At 48.9% G+C, this 20,233-nt stretch overlaps 3 non-coding genes across 3 annotated transcripts; all 3 read left to right on the top strand.

Moving 5' to 3' along the window:
* The first annotated feature begins 1,259 nt into the window (after positions 1-1,259).
* Positions 1,260-1,332, top strand: Trnak-cuu (transfer RNA lysine (anticodon CUU)). Its single transcript has one exon. It is a non-coding gene; the product is annotated as a tRNA-Lys (tRNA).
* Positions 1,333-14,882: 13,550 nt separating this feature from the next.
* Positions 14,883-14,955, top strand: Trnak-uuu (transfer RNA lysine (anticodon UUU)). The gene has a single exon. It is a non-coding gene; the product is annotated as a tRNA-Lys (tRNA).
* A 910-nt stretch (positions 14,956-15,865) lies between these two features.
* Positions 15,866-15,938, top strand: Trnar-ucg (transfer RNA arginine (anticodon UCG)). The gene has a single exon. It is a non-coding gene; the product is annotated as a tRNA-Arg (tRNA).
* Positions 15,939-20,233: the final 4,295 nt, after the last annotated feature.

Raw genomic sequence — 20,233 nt, 5'->3', positions numbered from 1 at the left:
GCCGACATTATACAACACAAATGCTATTACAGCCTGAAGTGACATTTTTTCCAGAAAGCAAAAATAACGCTGTCATGTGGCTCATGGGTCACTACACACATTAGGTAATTGGAAGGAATGGATCTGACAATTCAATTGATTTCATCGTCTATATGGAATCCGCTTATTGGGAATCAAAAAAATACAGTGACCATAAAAAACACTACGGCAACATTTGAATATAGTCTTCGAGAGGACAGGCATAGATTAAAAAGAAAAACACGATAGAAACTATATGGAAGTAACAAGCAAACAGTGGACTGAGTGACCTATTTTATTAATCTCTGAGAAGTGAATACGGCTTCTACTCGGTATTATGTACGAAAAAAAACCACAACAGAAAAAGGTACAAACAAATTACAACATTCAAGAACCAAACAGGGCAAATAATAATAATAATAAAAAAACAAATAGAAAGACATAAAATAAAATAAGGGAAAAACCACAACGTCCTAAGTAAAAACATTTTTCCATGATATAAATAATCTCAGAGGAGACAGACAAAAAGTCTGTGTCCTCCCATGTCATGATGGGGATGGGGTTCTGTGTCGTGCGCACTTGCAGTGCCGCGAAGAGGCCCCACTGCTGTTGCTGCGCGTCCGGGATTCTGCCTTCATTGCGATCTACTTATTGAAAAGAGAAGTAAAAAAAAAGGGGTTAAGGAAAAAAAAAATGGATAAGGCGTCGGACTTCGGATGTGAAGATAAAAAAAAATGGATAAGGCGTCGGACTTCGGATTTGAAAATTGTAGGTTCGAATCCTGTCACGGTCGACTTTTTCCAGTTCTGAAAAATAAACATACCGTTTTAGTGTAGCACTTGAGCAGCACGAAACCGTGTGAATGTTGCTGTTGTCCATTTTCTGCTTGGAGATGCTCTTGAGCTTGAAGCACGCACAAGACGGGTGTTAACTAGCGAAATGGTCGGCAGAGTGCCGTCGCCGCGAGTTTTGACTGGCACTTGCACATCTAAAACAACGTCGGAAAGTAACACGTTCGGCTTATGAGTCACATCAAGTATGTGTATTAATTTTGACGAAACTAGCTCTGCAGGTTGTCATGCAATTCTTTTACCTCTCAGAAATGATTATGAAATAAAAGTGAACTACGTGACGAGTGTGACGTTAGGAAACATTAGGCAACATGGAGAGATTCTGTATGGGGCCAATCAAGCCCAATGAGTACTGTGTGACATGCTAAGCGGCACGTATTCACCGAGGCAGCGCGGCTAGCTCAGTCGGTAGAGCATGAGGCTCTTAATCTCAGGGTCGTGGGTTCGAGCCCCACGATGGGCGGAACGGAATTTTGTTCCGCTGCAGATGTAAATTACCGTTTTGCTGATTAACGTGATGTAATGGAAATAGCAACTTTAAACTTTCCCTACGTCTCCGTCTGTCGCAAGGAAACTGTATTTGAAGGTGAAGATGATTTTGTAGACATGTGTGAAAGACATGTTCTGAAATGGAAGTGGTGGTGTTTGGAAAGCACATCGGTTATGTGACAGATGTGTAGCCAAGCAGTAATGGTGCGCCATAGCTGCAAATATTAGTCGGTAATATGAAGTGTTGTCAGCTGAAGCCTGATGATGTAGACGACCGTAAGGACGAAGTACGCAAACTTACCGATAGACCGCGCCTCTTCAGCTCAGTGGCAGAGCACTGGTGTAGTAAACCAGGGGTCGTGAGTTCGATCCTGCCAGGAGGCAGGCGAATTTTGGAAATCAGTTACGCGTCGTGGCCATATAGCAAACAGTATCTGGTATGACGAACAAATAGCGACAGGCGGTCTATTAAGAAATACTCTCAGATGTGATTAAGGCGAATGGCGCAGATTAAGCATTTGCCAAAGCCTCACAGCTTAAGGCGGGACGAGGCAATCTGAATTATCTTTTATAGATGTATTTTTCACATATATCAACCTCTCGAGATAGAAGACGTCGTCGTCTTCGCCGCTCCTGCAGAAGTATCAAATGTGGGGAAGGTTGCCCTGCCTTCGATTCCGAATGCACAAAGTGTGTGGTCTTGATTCCCAATCTATATTTGGTCGGTCTCGTAAGGCGTTGAATGTAACGAATGGGTGGGAAACAGCAAGGGCTAGCGGCTCTGTAGAACGATAAAACAATTCCTCAGTGGTGTGAGCGTTTCGAGATGAGTCGTACATAACTATTAATTGGTCGTCAGTGACCGTGTGGCCTAATGCATAAGGCGTGGGACTTCGAATCCGAAGATTGCAAGTTCGGATGCTGTCACGGTCGTGTTTTTCCAGTTCTGAAAAAGAAACATTCCGTTTTAGTGTAGCTATTGAGGAGTACGAAACCGTCAGCATGTTGCTGTTGACCATTTCCTGCTTGGAGATGCGCTTGAGCTTGAAACACACACAACAAGACCGGTGTTAACTAGCGAAATGGTCGGCAGAGTGCCGCCACCGCGAGTTTTGGCTGGCACTGGCACATCTAAGACAACGTCGGAAAGTAACTCGTTCGGCTTATGATTTACATCAAGTATGTGTGTTAATTTTGACGCCACTAGCTCTGCAGGTTTTCATGCAGTTCCTTTATCTCTCAGAAATGATTATGAATTAAAGGTGAAGTACGTGACGAGTGTGACGTTAGGAACACATTAGGCACCATGGAGAGATTCTGTATGGGACCACCCAAGCCAAACAAGTACTGTGTGACATGCGACGCAGCACATATTCACCGAGGCAGCCCGGCTAGCTCAGTCGGTAGAGCATGAGACTTTAACCACAGGGTCGTGGGTACGTGTCTCACGCTGGGCGAAATAGAATTTTGTTCCGCTGCAGATGTAAATTACCGTTTTTCTGATTAACGTGATGTAATGGAAATAGCAACTTTAAACTTTGCCTACGTCTCCGTCAGTCGCAAGGAAACTGTATTTGAAGGTGGATGTGATTTTGTAGACTATGTGAGAAAGACATGATCTGAAATGCAAGTGGTGTTGGTTGAAGAGCACATCGGTTACGTGTCAGATGTGTAGCCAAGCAGTAATGGTGCGCCATAGCTGCAAATATTAGTCGGTAATATGAAGTGTTGTCAGCTGAAGCCTGATGATCTAGACGACCGTAAGGACGAATTACGCAAACTTACCGATAGACCGCGCCTCTTCAGCTCAGTGGCAGAGCACTGGTGTAGTAAACCAGGGGTCGTGAGTTCGATCCTGCCAGGAGGCAGACGAATTTTGGAAATCAGTTGCGCGTCGTGGCCATATAGCAAACAGTATCTGGTATGACGAACAAATAGCGACAGGCGGTCTATTAAGAATTACTCTCAGATGTGATTAAGGCGAATGGCGCAAATTAAGCTTTTGCCAAAGCGGCACAGCATTCGTTCATTCTTCGGCGGAACTCGAGAGAGTTGCGCCCTTCGAGGATTGATTTCCGCAATCGTCGAAGCGATAGGTTTAGCAGCAGCAGCAGCAGCAGTTCTAGTAGCGGTTCCCGTCGCAGTTCCAACAGTTCTAGCAGCGCAGACACCAGTGTCAGCAGCAGCAGCAGCAGCAGCCGCCGCCCCCGCAGCGCGACTCCTGTCGCCGGTGCAGCCCTTCCTGCTCGCCGCTCTCGTCGCCGGCTGACGCAGTCTGCCCCGTTCGTCGTCATCGCCGCCGCCTCCGCCAGCCCGCCGCCGAGCCCGTCCTCCTCCGCCGCTGCAGCAGCAGGGCGGGGCCCCGGACCCCGCTCCCCGTCGTCGCAGCAGCAGCCGCCGCCGCCGTCTTCGCCTTCCTGGACTTGTGCAGTGTAGTGTAGTGTTCGTCTTCATCTTCGTCTTCGTTGTCTGTCATCCTTAGTGTTTCTTTTTCCCTTATCCTGTTCAGTTATATCCTTTTACCATGACCACCCCTATCACCACCGCCACTATCACAGCCATAACTTACACCTCCCCCTCAGCAGCTACCACCACCATTACTTGGTGTGCTCAAACACCCCCCACCCCCTACATCCCACCCCTCCTCACCCTTCCCTCCCCAGCTCCCTTTGTCGCTCCTTCTTCCCCAACCACCTCACCTGACCCCTTCCCTCCACTCCACCACGCCACTTCATCCGCTCATGCAGCCCCCGCCAACGTTGTGGCTCGGAGAGCCACCACCCATGCCGCAGCTTCACCAGCACCAGCACCAGCACCTGCGCCCGCACCTGCATCATCTGCAGCACCGGCCCCAGCACCACTGCCGGGACCTGCCTCCCCCCACCATCTCCCGGTTGCTCCTGTACCGTGCCCCTCTTCCCATCCTGTAGAATGTCCAAGTGGCACCCCTGCCCACTCCACTCCCAAGAAATCACAGCCCCTTCCCCCTCCTCCCCCCAAAGATGCCATGGATGTCTCCCCGCCCGCCCTTTCTACCGCCTCCTCTACCACCCCCTCCTACAGATACCTTCTTTCCCATCCGGATCCCTCTCTCCTGGAGGCCCGCAACCTCACCTTACTCCTCCGCCAACACTTTCCTGGGGCCCCTATCTCCCTTCTCACGCCCCGTAGGGACTCCATCCTTATCACCTCCTATAGCCCCACCCTCCACACCGACATCCTATCCCGCACCCCCATTACCCGCTTCGGCCCCAATGCCTCTCTCGCCCCTGCTCCTTCCCCTTCCTCCTCCCGTCAACCCCAACCCCCGCGTCGCCCGCCAACCCTCACCGCCGTGATCACTCGGCTTAGTCCGACGATCACGGAGGAGGAGGTGTTGGCAGAGCTTAAGGCGCATCCCTACCTCGATGTTCATGCCGTTCGCCGGATCCACAACACTGCCGGCCCCACCTGCCTTATGCGGGTTTTTTCTGAGCACGCTCCTTCGATCGACCTTCTCCTTAAGGAGGGTGCCCTCCTCTTCAACCGCCGCTACAAGGTCGACCCTTCCCGCTCCCCTCCCCAGTCCATCCGATGCCAGAGGTGCCTGCGCTATAATGCACACCTAACATCTGAGTGCCGCGAGGCCCCTGTCTGCCCGCACTGCAATCAAGCGCACTTCCTCCGGCAGTGCCCCAACCATCAGTACCCTCCATCCTGCAACACCTGTAACCTCCCTCACCCCACATACTCCCAGAAATGCAAGGCTCGACCAGCCCCTTCCACTCCTGAACTCACCGTCCCTGTCCGCCCTCTGGATGACCCTACCCCCCTGGTAACTCCCTTCGTCCCCCCCCCCCCCCCCACTGCTGAGGACATCATCTGCTTTGTCACCATTGTCCTCCAAAACGTCCATCCTTTTCAGCGCCCCCACACACTCCAGCAGACTCCAGCAGATATCCCTCGCCGCACGCTCCGTGTTCCATCTCAATACCTATGCCACCTACTCCCATAACCAGGCCCACTTCACCTTCTCCCGTCTTGACACCCTCGTCTAAATTCCCATCATGGCGCGACAGCACCGTATCTTGTTCAATAACATCCTGTCAACAAGAACCTCCTTCTGCATACCCTCACAACCCACCACGTGGATGCCTTCCTCCTGAACGAAACCTTTCTCCAGCCCCACATCACCGTCCACACCTCCCCCTACCTCCTTCATCGCTCCGACAATCCACTCCCAATAGCGCGTGGTGGAGTCGCCATTGGCCACCACCGCCAGATCCCTGTTCGGCTCCAACCCCTCCTTCCTGACCCCACAGAACATCTGATCCTGGCCTCCCCCAACCTCCTTGGCCGCATAGCGGTGGACGTCCTTGATCCTATTGGCAGTGACCATCTCTCTGTCCTCCTTACCATATCTGACGGTCGTCGCCCCTGTCCCGACCCTCGCCTTGACTCACCCTCCAAGTATGTCCATGATTACTCCCGTACCGACTGGAATGCCTACCGGGATACCCTTACTGCCCGAGTCGATAGCCACCCCCTCACCTACCACCGACCTGATGACATCACCCATGCCACGTCCTTTCTCCAGCAGACCTTGTCTGAGGCTGTGGAGGCCCACATCCCTACCATCGCTATCCACCCGCACCGTCCCACTTTACCCCCACAGGCCGTTCTCCTCCTTTGAGAATCCTGTCGTCTTTACCGTGCTTTCCTTCACACGCATGACCGGGACACACTACGACGCCACCGGCAACTCCAGAGACACATCCGGAACTTGCTCACTGCTAAGAAACGCCGGGACTGGCGACAGACATGCACCCGTCTTAATGCTACCCTACCTCTTAACTCGTCCAAGTACTGGTCTGCCTTCCGCCGCCTTACCGGATCTAAACCCCCCGCCCCCTTACTATCCTCTCCTCCATAATGACCGTCCCTTTCCTGACAACCTTAGTAAGGCCAACCATTTTGCCTCGTAGCTCACGGATATCTTTACCGTCCCTGACGATCCCCAGTTCGATTATTCCCTCTTCCCCGATGTCGGCGATCGAACTGACACCTCTGTCCCTCCACTAGCTCCTGGCTTCCAATACTTGGACAACATTACGCACACCGAACTCAATACCCCTATCACTACTCAAGACATCCTAGCTATACTCCGCACGAAACGCAACACCGCTCCTGGTCACGACAGTGTTACTTACCATCACCTCCGTGAAGCTCCCGCCTCCTTCCTCTCCACCCTGGCCAGACTGTACAATGTGGTCTTGTCCACCGGCTTCTACCCCGACCTGTGGAAAACCTCCCGGATCCTAATGTTCCTCAAACCTGATAAACCACCTTCCGCTGTCTCCTCCTACTGTCCTGTAATCCTTACCTCGATCTTCAGCAAGGTCCTTGAATCCATTCTTACCCGCCGCATCTACCAGCACCTCCACCAGCACCGCTTCCTTCCCTCCACCCAATGTGGCTTTCGGTCATCCTTCTCTGCCGATGACCTTCTCCTTCACCTCACTCACCTCCTCTCAGAACAACTCAACTCCCGTCGCTCTGCCATCTTCCTCTCCCTCGACCTTGAACGCGTATATGACCGAGTATGGCATTCTGGTCTCCTCTTCAAGCTCCAAAACCTTTGCCCTTCCCATAAACCACGTCCGTCTGGTCGCCTCCTTCATTTCCCACCGTCCTTCCTATGTCACCATGCACAACATGGATTCCTACACCTTCTACCCCTCCGCCGGTGTGCCCCAAGGCTCCGTCCTTTCCCCTCTTCTTTACCTTCTTTATACGGCTGACATGCCTCCGCCTGCACCCCCCCCCTACACCTTCTCCAGTACGCCGATGACACCGCCTTCCTAGCCATCGCCCCCACCCTGCAACGCTCCCAGCACCTTCTCCAATCCCATCTTGACCGGTTCACCTCTTGGTGTAACCAGTGGTTGCTCAAGTTCAATCCTTCCAAGACCCAGGCAATCATCGTAGGCAAAACCACCTCTTCCTTCCATCTCCTTGATTTCTACCTTACCATTTATGGCCGTCCTATTAACCTCACCCCCACCCTCAAGTACCTTGGCGTCACCCTTGATCGTTGCCTCTCCTGGGCCCCTCATCTCCGGAAAATCCAAGCCAAGGCACGCTCCCGACTCCGCCTCCTCAAGCTCCTCTCTGGCCGCACATGGGATCTGGACCCGTCCACCGTCCTCCACACCTATAAATCCCTCATCCGTCCTATCCTTTGTTATGCCCATCCATCCTGGATCTCCGCCCCTCATACCTTTTACCAATCCCTTCAAATCCTTGAACGCCATGCACTCCGCCTCGCCTATCGCATACGCCTCCCTTCCCCCACACGGATCCTCTATGACCTCATCCCCTTCCCACACCTCCTCCTTTTCCACGAACGGATACGGATCCTCTACACCTCCCGCAAGCTTGATCCTCCCCACCCGCTTGTCTCTCCCATCGTCTCCGACCCCAACCCGCTGCCACGCCTGTACTGTATCCCACCTGCTCTCCATCTTCACACTCTCCACACCCTCTCCCAAGGTGGCTTCCGCCAACTCCCCCTCCGGGTTGATGCCCTCCTCCCCTCCATCTACCCCTCCTACCAACTTTGAGCCTTGCCTTCCCTCTCCTCTCCTTATCCTGTGGGCACCCACTCTCCCTTCTCTCCCTCCCTACTTCCCACCCCTCCCCCTCTCCCTGGGCTTCCGCACACCACCCCTCCCTCTCCCATCCTCTCCCCATTGGCCTCAACCCCTCCCCCATTCCCTCCTACCCTCGCCCCTTCCCTCTGGCAGGTCCCCGGCCTTACTCGTGTGACAAGTACATCACCAACCGCCGGAGATTGTCACCGCAGTGCTTATGTGTTTTGTCGTCCCGTTAGTGCACCCGTGTCTCTTGTTCCGTGCTCCATCGTTCACGTGTGCTACTTTGTATGTCTCCGTTATGTGCTGTGTGAATCACTTTTAACTTGACTGCTCCACAGTGAACGGCTTCTGTTATTTTACTCTGTTTTGTCTACTGTTTTTTAACCTCCATGTCTCTGTGTGTCTATTACTGCCTGTACTATGTTCATGTCTGTGGCCGAAGAGCGGCTTAGTTACGCCGCTGCTGGCCTACCTATGTATAGGTTAAAATAACAATAAAGAAGAAAGAAAGAAAAAAGCGGTACAGCACAAGGTGGGACGAGGCAGTCTGAATTATCTTTTATAGATGTATTTTTCACATATATCAACCTCTCGAGTTAGAAGTCGTCGTCGTCGCCGCCTCCGCTATTGCAGAAGTAGCAAATGCGGGGTAGGGCGCCCGGCCTTCGATTCCGAATGCACAAAGTGTGTGGTCTTGATTCCCAATCTATATTTGGTCGGTCTCGTAAGGCGTTGAATGTAACGAATGGGTGGGAAACAGCAAGGGCCAGCGGCTCTGTAGAACGATAAAACAATTCCTCAGGGGTGTGAGCGTTTCGAGATGAGTCGTATATAAGTATTAATTGGTCGTCAGTGACCGTGTGGTCTAATGGCAGTTCCGCTTCAGACGCCGTGCAGTGTGGACGTGCCTAGTCTTCCGCTCCGCCGTAGCGTTACGAATAGTGGGATATCGTTTGATTACGTGTAGTGTTGTACCTTTTGTGAGTTTTCTTCGTTGGTGTTTCGTTCCTTGTGTTACTTTCTGTGTGTATTTCAGTGTTTTTTGTGTAGCGGTTTAGACCGCGTAGTTTTTGAAAATGTCGTCTCAGGTTATTCCTCGTCAGGCTACAGTTAGTTTTGCTTTTGACAAGTCCACCCGCCAAGTGCAACCTAGTTCCCTTGAGATTCATTATTGGTTAGTAGATACCTTTGACATTCATTCCGATCAGGTGCACACTGCTTATTTTGACAGAGAACTCTACGTTTTCTTTGTTAAATTTATGGACCCCCTTCAGGTTGATAAAATTATTTCCAAATTTGGTCATCAGGTTCTCTTTCGACATCGGGATGATTCTGTCAGTACCGTACTGCTTTCAAATGCTTCCATTACGTACACCAGTGTTCGTGTTTACAACCTTCCGCCGGAGGTTGATAATGTGTATCTTAAGGAGGGTTTACTCAAGTATGGTGATGTTAAGAGTATTCGACTTGAACGCTGGTCCAGCCAACATCGTCTGCAGTGTTACAGTGGTATTCGTTCCGTCGAAATGCACGTGAAGCAGAATATTCCCTCGCACCTGCAGATCGGTGGATATCGTGTCCATGTAACATATAGTGGTCAGGTTGGCACCTGTTTTTTGTGTAATGAGAGTGGCCACGTGCGTACCAACTGTCCGCGGAGGGTTTTTGTGTTAAAAAATTCTCTCGAACAGCGTCGCAAGTTAACGGTCGCTGACCTCGTTGCCTGTGGTTCTGCTCCTGGTGTCGAACAGTCCAGTGGTAGTAGCGCCCCGCCGCAGGTTTTGCACGCCCCTGACACAGAATTCCCTCCTTTGCGTGCCAAATCTGATGTTGTTCCGTCTGTTCCTCAGGTGGGTGTACCGCTTTTGAATAATAAACGGCGTCGCGCACAAGATGGAAATAGTACGGATGAGGATCTCCCCGAGATGCCCCAATCCGAGAGACCGACATCCTCCGAGCCACAGAGTAGTGTAGATACTCCCTGTTCCCCTGAAGTAGCTGTTCCGGTAGCGGCTGCTGACGCCCTTCCGGCTTCCGACGCGGCTTCTCTCGAGTCGGCTCGTCGGTCGGGCCTGTTGGCGCCGCCTTCCGAACCGACTTCGTTGCCACAACAAGTTGAGTCGCAACAACAGCCTGCTTCGCTGCCCCACACCTCTGCCAGCGGAGCTGCTCCGCTTCCTTCCAACTTAGCAGCTTCGGAGCTTCCTGCTCACGTTTCGCCTCCGTGTAGTCCATGTTTGCCGGAATCTAGTATTGGTGTAGACCAGTCCGTTTCGTCGGATGTTTCCCCCGCGACCCCGGACCCTGACTGTGGACCGGCGCGGGTGGTGTCGGATACAGAACTTGACCCTCCTACGTCACCGGCGGGTGCCGCTTCCTTGCCCGTCAGCCGACGCTAGTTGCGCGTTCAGCCGAACGTCAATGCTGTTCGTAAAAAACCAAAACGTAAGGGATCCGCGGAAGGGGATAGCAGTCCCCCTCCCTCGGATGCTTCCGTCTCCCCTGCTATGGACTGTGATGTTGATGGGTCGGTGTAGGTGGTTTCTTCTCTCGCTTCTCTCTCCATGGTTCAAGCATACACCTTTATTACCTTAAATGTTAACCGTATTGAGTCCGGCGTTCGCATTGCCTCTTTGCGGCAGTTTCTTTACGACTCCTGTGCGGACGTAGTATTTTTGCAGGAAGTTTTGTTTTCTGATCTCTCTCTACCTGGATTTCAAACTGTTTTTAATGTCGCACCGGAAAATTCAACAGGAACTGCTCTTTTCTTTCGAGAAGGTATTCCTGTTACTGACATTGAATTCCTTGACTCTGGCCGTGGGATTGGTTGTCGTCTTTTTGATCTCTGCCTAGTTGTTTTGTATGCCCATTCTGGTTCGAGTCGCACTGTGGCTCGATCGCGCTTTTATAAGGAAGAGCTTATTTATCTTTTGCGCAAGAGTCCGCGGAGTCTCCTGCTCGGAGGCGATTTTAATTGTGTTTTACGCCATGAAGACCAGTCCCCCAATTTTAATTATTGCCGAGATTTACATGACTTGGTTCGTACGATGCACCTGCGTGATGTTTGGGAACACAAATATCCAACCCTGGTGAAATTTACGTTTTTTACCGCGTCCTCATGCAGTAGACTCGACAGATTCTACTTCTCTGGTTTTTTATGTGATAACATTCTTTCTGTCGATGTTATTCCTACTAGTTTTTCTGACCATTGTGCTTTTACTGCAACTGTAAATCTTAGTCACCAACCTGCAAAACTTTATCGTTCCCAGTGGACGTTAAATGTTTCCCACCTTGCCGACAGTGCCATTGATGACGTTGTAAGTGCCGTGTGGGAGCGATGTCTTCGCTCTGTCCCGCGTTACCCCTCCTTGCTCGTTTGGTGGACTGCGTTTGCCAAGCCCAAGATTCGTCAGTCTTTGATTTTTTACTGTGCCGCAAGGGCGCGTGATTTTAAGAACACGTATGAATTTTACTACTCTGTCCTGCGTGAACTGTATGACGCGGCGGGTCCTTCTCCTCTGCGGATCCATGATGTTCGTCGTATTAAAGCCAAGCTCTTGACCCTCAAACGACGACAGTTGGATGGTCTGCGAGTAAAGTCGAAACCTCACTCTCTTGTTGAAGGTGAACTGACTTCATTGTACCACCTGCTGCGGCATCAGACTCGACGTCGTCGCTCCTTCATCTCTTCTCTTATGGTGGATGATGGACGACAGCTTATTGCACAGGAGGAAATGACTCGTGCTCTTCATCAGTATTACGCTAGTCTCTATTCTTCCGATGATTCTGGTGTGTCACTTTCTGATGATGTCCTTGAGGATCTTCCTGCGACGATCTCGCCTGACGCGAACGGCGACTTTGTCCGGGAGTTCGAGGTAGATGATGTTTTTGATTTTATTGCTCGCTCTCCGTCCGCTAAATCGCCGGGTCCAGACGGCCTGCCTAAAGAATTTTATCTCCGTTTTTGGCCTCTTTTGGGTGGCACTTTTATGCAGATTTTAAATGAGATTGTCAGGGAAAATTGTTTTAATTCCGAAGTCCACTGGTCGTTTATCTGCTGCCAATCTTCGTTCGCTCACATTGCTGAACTTTGATTACAAGACAGCTGCTAGAGCGCTCAATAGTCGATTGTCTTCTCTGCTTCGGGGTGTGATAGGTGCACATCAATGTTGTTTTCCTGGTAGATCTATTCTGACCCCAGTAGCCGAATATCAGGATGTTGTCTCGATTGCGGCGGTTACAAATGTTCATTGTGCCTTTGCTTTCCTCGATTTCTATAAGGCTTTTGATCACGTCAGTCATGTGTTTTTAGATCATGTTTGAGATACAATAGGTTTTAACGCTTCATCACGTGCTGTTCTTGGCAATTTGTATAGGGGAATAACTGCTCGGGTGTCAGTCAATGGGCAGCTGACGCCGCCCATTGCTATCCGCTGAGGGGTACCTCATTGTACTCCGCTTTCTATGTCTCTATTCATATTGTCCCTGGAACCGCTGCTTCGGACTCTTGCTTTCAAGCTTCATGGTATGACCCTCTCTGGTGGGAAGCTCACGGTTAAGGCGGACGATATCGTTGTTCTCCTCCGTCAATGTGATGATATCACATTGTTGAAAGGGGCAGTTGATGCATACTGTTGTGTCTCTGGAGGGCGTCTGAATCAGGGTAAATGTAAGTTCCTTGATATTCGAGGGTTTCGCAATGCTGATGTCCCTTGGGCCACTTTTGTCGATCGCCATACGTCATTGGGGATTACCATTGATCTGTGTCCTATAAAAATGGCTTCTCTTAATTGGAAATCTGTCACCGAGAAGATACAGGGGGCTCTGATGGTCCATGAGCAGCGTTCTGCTACCATTTTGCAAAAAGTCAGAATTTTAGACACATACGTGTTATGTAAAGCCTATTATGTTGCTCAGCTGTTCCCACTTCCCATTGTGGTGGCGAAAAGGTTGCGCCAATTGTCTAGCAGGTTTATATGGAAGGGTCATCTATTCAAGTTGCGTTACGAGGTTATGACGAAACCGCGTATCTCCGGAGGCTTGGGCCTCACTGACATTACTCGCAAGGCATATGCCTTGTACGTCCGCCGTACGACTCTAATTGTTACGCAAGAAGTGACTTCAATTACATCCAGACTTTTTACTGTTCTGCGTCCGAAGAGCCTTGCTCCACCTGTCGACGTCGGTCGCCTCAATTTTAAGTTGAAACACATCCGGGAATTTTATATTGCGGTTAGTTACCTCGGTGACGTCTTCTTGCGACGACCAGTGCCAACGACCAAGAGCTTGATTGCCCGTTGTGAGGGGCTGGCTGGTCCCAATCCAATCGAACTGGCGTCTCCATCAGTGTCCTGGAGGAACGTCTGGAAGAATGTTAGTCTGCCGATCCACTCTATGGCTGTGGGGTCCATGTATTATAGGGTAGTTAATGGTTTGGTCCCCACCAACGTACGACTGCACCGTATTGGTCTTTCTGACACGGACAACTGCACTCGGTGTGGTCTCCTGGACACACTTGAGCATCGATTCACCTGCAGTGGGCACATTGCTAATTGGCTTTGGCTCAGGAAACAACTGGCTTTTGTCACTAGGACTGCTGAAACCGCTTATACCATTGACATCATCGTACGGCCCGATTCTTCCATTTATCCGCGAACGAAGCTCAATACCGTTATGTGGTTGCTTGGACACTTCGTACATTTTGTCAATAGTTGTCATGAAGAGGATGAACACCTAACGTTTCGGCAGTACATCCTTACTGCTTACTGGAACCGATTGCGCTTGCCAGGACTCCGTAAAGATTTTGCAAATATGCTTAGCCTGACATTTGAAAGGGAGGGTGTTGGCTAAGGTCGCCTGTGTGAGCCGTTTTCTTTTATATTGTAGCTGGTTTTGCCGCCTTTATGTAAAATTCTTCTCTACACCTGGATTGAAGTTTACGTGGACCTTTAGGGCGAACAAGAAAAACAAACGTAAGACCAAGAACCGAGACAGTAGGGGAAAGTGCGACGCCGTTGTACAGGTGCCATTCGGACACAGGACGGTGGAATCATCGTGGCCAGGCCTCGGGTTTCGACCCCTGAACGCTTTGTTTCCGCAGGCCTGAATCTGATTGTCACCCCTAACTTTTAAACAATGGCACACGAAAACGACACAAAAAATGATAAAAAAAGAAAAAAAACGGGGCAGAGCACTGGTCTCGTAAACAAGGGGTCAATTTAAAAAAAAAGTGGTAGAGCACTGGTCTAGTAAACCAGGGGTCGTGAGTTCCATCCTCACAGGAGGCAGACGAATTTTCGAAATCAGTTGCACGTCGTGGCCGTAAAGCAAACAGTATCTGTGATGACGAACAATTAGCGACAAGGATATATAAAAAAAATGGATAAGGCGTCGGACTTCGGATCCGAAGATTGTAGGTTCGAATCCTGTCACGGTCGTGTTTTTCCAGTTCTGAAAAAGAAACATTCCGTTTTAGTGTAGCTATTGAGGAGTACGAAACAGTCTGAATGTTGCTGTTGACCATTTCCTGCTTGGAGATGCGCTTGAGCTTGAAACACACACAACAAGACCGGTGTTAACTAGCGAAATGGTCGGCAGAGTGCCGTCACCGCGAGTTTTGGCTGGCACTGGCACATCCAAGACAACGTCGGAAAGTAACTCGTTCGGCTTATGAGTTACATCAAGTATGTGTGTTAATTTTGACGCCATTAGCTCTGCAGGTTTTCATGCAATTTCTTTATCTCTAAGAAATGATTATGAAATAAAAGTGAAGTACGTGACGAGTGTGACGTTAGGAAAACATTAGGCAGCATGGGGAGATTCTGTAGGGGACCACCCAAGCCAAACGAGTACTGTGTGACATTCGACCCAGCACGTATTCACCGAGGCTGCCCGGCTAGCTCAGTCGGTAGAGCATGAGACTTTTAACCACGGGGTCGTGGGTTCGTGCCTCACGCTGGGCGGAACGGAATTTTGTTCCGCTGCAGTTGTAAATTACCGTTTTTATGATTAATGTGATGTAATGGAAATAGCAACTTAAAACTTTGCCTAGGTCTCTCTCAGTCGCAAGGAAACTGTATTTGAAGGTGGAGGTGATTTTGTAGACATGTGTGAAAGACATGATCTGAAATGCAAGTGGTGTTGGTTGGAGAGCACATCGGTTACGTGTCAGATGTGTAGCCAAGCAGTAATGGTGCGCCATACCTGCAAATATTAGTCGTTAATATGACCTGTTGTCAGCCGATGCCTGAAGATCCAGACGACCGTAAGGCCGAAGTACGCAAAAGTACCGCTAGGCCGCTCCTCTTTGGCTCAGTGGCAGAGCAGTGGTCTAGTAAACCAGGAGTTCGTTCCTCACAGGAGGCAGCCAAATTTTGGAAATCAGTTGCGCGTCGTGGCCGTATACCAAACAGTATCTGGGATGACCAACAAATAGCGACATGCGTTTTATTAAGAATTACTCTCAGATGTGATTAAGGCGAATGGCGCAGATAAAGCATTTGCCAAAGAAGGTACAGCATAAGGTGGGACGAGACAGTCTGAATTATCTTTCATAGATGTATTCTTCACATATATCAACCTCTCGGAGTAGAAGAAGAAGAAGAAGAAGAAGAAGAAGTCGTCGTCGTCGTCGTCATCGCCGCTCCTGCAGAAGTAGCAAATGCGGGGAGGGGCGCCCTGCCTTCCATTCCGAATGCACAAAGTGTGTGGTCTTGATTCCCATTCTATATTTGCTCGGTCTCGTAAGGCGTTTAATGTAACGAATGGGTGGAAAACAGCAAGGGCCAGCGGCTCTGTAGAACAATAAAACAATTCCTCAGGTGTGTGAGTGTTTCGAGATGAGTCGTATATAAGTATTAATTGGTCGTCAGCGACCGTGTGACCTAATGGATAAGGCGTCGGACTTCGGATTCGAAGATTGCAGGTTCGAATCCTGTCATGGTCGTGTTTTTCCAGTTCTGAAAAAGAAACATTCCGTTTTAGTGTAGCTATTGAGGAGTACGAAACCGTTAGAATGTTGCTGTTGCCAAACGCGTACTGTGTGACATGCGTCGCAGCACGTATTCATCGAGGCTGCCCGGCTAGCTCAGCCGGTAGAGCATGAGACCTGAAACCACATGTTCGTGGGTTCGTGCCTCACGCTGGGGGGAACGGAATTTGGTTCCGCTGCAGATGTAAATTACCGTTTTTCTGATTAACGTGATGTAATGGAAATAGCAACTTAAAACTTTGCCTAGGACTCCATCAGTCGCAAGGAAACTGTATTTGAAGGTGGAGGTGATTTTGTAGACTATGTGTGAAAGACATGATCTGAAATGCAAGTGGTGTTGGTTGGAGAGCACATCGGTTACGTGTCAGATGTGTAGCCAAGCAGTAATGGTGCGCCATAGCTGCAAATATTAGTCGGTAATATGAAGTGTTGTCAGCTGAAGCCTGATGATCCAGACGACCGTAAGGACGAAGTTCGCAAACTAACCGCTAGACCACGCCTCTTCAGCTCAGTAGCAGAGCACTGGTGTAGTAAACCAGGGGTCGTGAGTTCGATCCTCACAGTCGTCACTTTGACTGATGTATACAATCACGATGCAGTTTCTGTGCTTCACCAACACTCTGAAGGTCCACAGATTACAGAATGCCTCCAGATGTGCTTCGGATACTACTACTGGTCTTCCAGGAATCGATCAAAGCTTAGACAGTTTCAGACATTACTCCCACGGAGAAAAGTCCGCATGGTGCCTGTTGTATTCAATCTCGATCCAAGTTCTGTTTTCATCAACAATCTAAAGGTCCACAGATTACAGAATGCCTCCAGATGTGCTTCGGATACTAGTACTGGTCTTCCAGGAATCGATCAAAGCGTAGACAGTTAGAGACATAACTCCCATGGAGAGAAGTCGGCATGGTGCCTGTTGTATTCAATCTCGATGCAAATTCTGTGTTTGATCAACACACTGTAAGTCCACAGATTACAGAATGCCTTCAGATGTGCTTCGGATACTTCTACTGGTCTTCCAGGAATCGATCAAAGCGTAGACAATTTGAGACATTACTCCCATGGATAACAGTGGGCATGGTGCCTGTTGCATTCTATCCCGATGCAATTTCTGTTTTTCATCAACTTTCTGAAGGTCCACAGATTACAGAATGCCTCCAGATGTGCTTCGGATACTACTAATGGTCCTCCAGGAATCGATCGAAGCGTAGAGAGTTTTAATCATTACACCATGGAGAAAAGTCGGCTTATTGCCTGTTGTATTCAATCCCGATGCCAATTCTGTGTTTCATCAACACTCTGATGGTCCACAGATTAAAGAATGCCTCCAGATGTGCTTTGGATACTAGTCTTCCAGGAATCGATCAAAGCGTAGGCAGTTTGAGACATTACTCCCATGGAGAAAAGTCGATATGGTGCCTGTTGTATTCAATCTCAATGCAAATTCTGAGTTTCATCAACACTCTGAAGATCCACAGATTACAGAATGCCTCCAGATGTGCTTCGGATACAACTACTGGTCTTCCAGGAATCGATCAAAGCGTAGAAAGATTTGGACAATGCACCATATAGAGAAGTCGGCTTGGTGCCTGTTGTATTCAATCCTGAGGCAATTTCTGTGTTTCGTCAACACTCTGAAGGACCACAGGTTACAGAATGACTCCACATGTGCTTCGGATATTACTACTGGTCTCCCAGGAATCAATCGAATCGTAGACAGTTTGAAACATTACTACCTTCGAGAATAGTCCTCATGGTGCGTGTTGTATATAATCCCGATGAAAATTCTGTGTTTCATCAACAATCTGACGGTCCACAGATTAAAGAAAAATGAATCCAGATGTGCTTCGGATACTACTACTTGTCTTCCAGGAATCGATCAAAGCGAAGACAGTTTGAGACATTACTCCCATGGAGAAAAGCCGGCAAGGTGACTGTTGTATTCAGTCCCGATGCAATCTCTGCGTTTTTCAACACTCTGAATGTCCACATATTACAGAATGCATCCAGATGTGCTTCGAGTACTATTACTGGTCTCCCAAGAATGGATCTAAGCGTAGACAGTTTAAGACATTACTCCCATGGAGAAAAGCCGGCGAGGTGACTGTTGTATTCAGTCCCGATGCAATCTCTGCGTTTTTCAACACTCTGAATGTCCACAGATTACAGAATGCATCCAGATGTGCTTCATTTACTACAACTGGTCTCCCAAGAATGGATCTAAGCGTAGAGAGTTTGAGACATTACTCCCATGGAGAAAAGTCGGCATAGTGCCTGTGTATTCAATCCTGCTGCAATCTCTGTGTTTCATCAACACTATAAAGGTCGACAGATTACAGAAAGACTCCAGATGTCCTTCGGATACTACTACAGGTCTTCCAGGAATCGATCAAAGCGTAGGCAGTTTGAGGCATTACTCACATAAAGAAAAGTCGGCATGGTGCCTGCTGTATTCAATCCCGATGCAATTTCTGTTTTCATCAACACTCCGAAGGTCCACAGATTACAGAGTGCCTCCAGTTGTGCTTCGGATACTACTACTGGTCTTCCAGGAATAGAAAAAAGCGTACACAGTTTGAGACATTGCTCCCATGGAGAAAAGACGGCATGGTGCCTGTTGTATTCAATCCCGATGCAATTTCTGTGTTTCATCAACACTCTGAATGTACACAGATCACAGAACTCCTCCAGATGTGCTTCGGATACTACTACTGGTCTCCCAGCAATCGATCAAATCATAGACAGTTTGAGACATTACTCCCATGGAGAAAAGTCGGCATGGTGCCTCTTGTATTCAATCCCGATGCAGTTTCTGTATTTCATAAACGATTTGAAGGTACACAGATTACAGACTGCCTCCAGATGTGGGTACGATACTACTACTGGTCTCCCATTTATCGATCAAAGCGTAGACATTTTGAGACATTACTCCCATGGAGAAAAGTCGGCATGGTGCTTGTTGTATTCAAGCCCGATGCAATTTCTGTGTTTCATCCACACTCTCAAAGTCCACAGATTACAGAATGCCTCCAGATGTGCTTCGGATACTACTACAGGTCTTCCAGAAAGCAATCAACGCGTAGACAGTTTGAGACATTGGTCCCATGGAGAAAAGTCGTCATGGTGCCTGTTGTATTCCATGCCGATGCAATTTCTGTGTTTCATCAACACTATGAATGTCCGCAGATCAGAGAATGCCTCCAGATGTGCGTCGGATACTACAACTGGTCTTCCAGGAATCGATCAAAGCGTAGACATTTTGGGACATTGCTCCCATGGAGAAAAGTCGGCATGGTGCCTGTTGTATTCAATCCCGATGCCATTTCTGTGTTTCATCAACACTCTGAATGTCCACAGATCACAGAATGGATCCAGATGTGCTTCGGATACCACTACTGGTCTCCCAGGTATCGATTAAAGCATAGACTGTTTGAGACATTACTCAGATGGAGGAAAGTCGTCATGGTGCTTGTTGTATTCAATCCCGATGCATTTTCTGTGTTTCATAAATACTCTAAAGATAAACAGATTACAGAATATCTCCAGACGTGCTTCGGATACTACTATTGGTCTTCCAGGAATCGTTCAAAGCGTAGACTGATACATTACTCCCATGGAGAAAAGCCGTCATGGTGCCTGTTGTATTCAACCCAGATACAATTTCTGTGTTTTATTAAGACTCTGAATATCCACAGATTACAGAATGCCTCCAGATGTGCGTAGGATACTACTGCTGGTCTCCCATTCATCGATCAAAGCGTAGACATTTTGGGACATTGCTCCCATGGAGAAAAGTCGGCATGGAGCATGCTGTATTCAATCCCGATGCAATTTCTGTGTTTCATCCACACTCTCAAGGTCCATAGATTACAGAATGCCTCCAGATCTGCTTCGGATACTCCAAATGGTCTTCCAGGAATCGATCAAGCGTAGACAGATTGAGACACTACTCCCATGGAGAAAAGTCGGCATGGTGCCAGTTGTATTCAATCCCGATATAATATCATTTTTTCATCAATCCTCTGAAGTTCCACGGTTTACAGAATGACTCCAGATGTGCTTCGGATACTACTACTGGTTTTCCAGGAATCGATCAAATCGTAGACAGTTTGAGACATTACTCCCATAGAGATAAGTCGTCATGGTGCCAGTTGTATTCAACTCCGATGTAATTTCTGTGTTATATTAACGCTCTGAATGTCCACAGATTACAGAATGCCTCCAGATGTGCTTAGATTACTACTACT

This window comes from Schistocerca gregaria, chromosome 7, assembly GCF_023897955.1.
Source record: "Schistocerca gregaria isolate iqSchGreg1 chromosome 7, iqSchGreg1.2, whole genome shotgun sequence".
Lineage (NCBI taxonomy): Eukaryota > Metazoa > Arthropoda > Insecta > Orthoptera > Acrididae > Schistocerca > Schistocerca gregaria.
The sequence above is the reverse complement of the archived record's forward strand: the minus strand, read 5'-3'. Positions and strand labels throughout refer to the sequence as shown.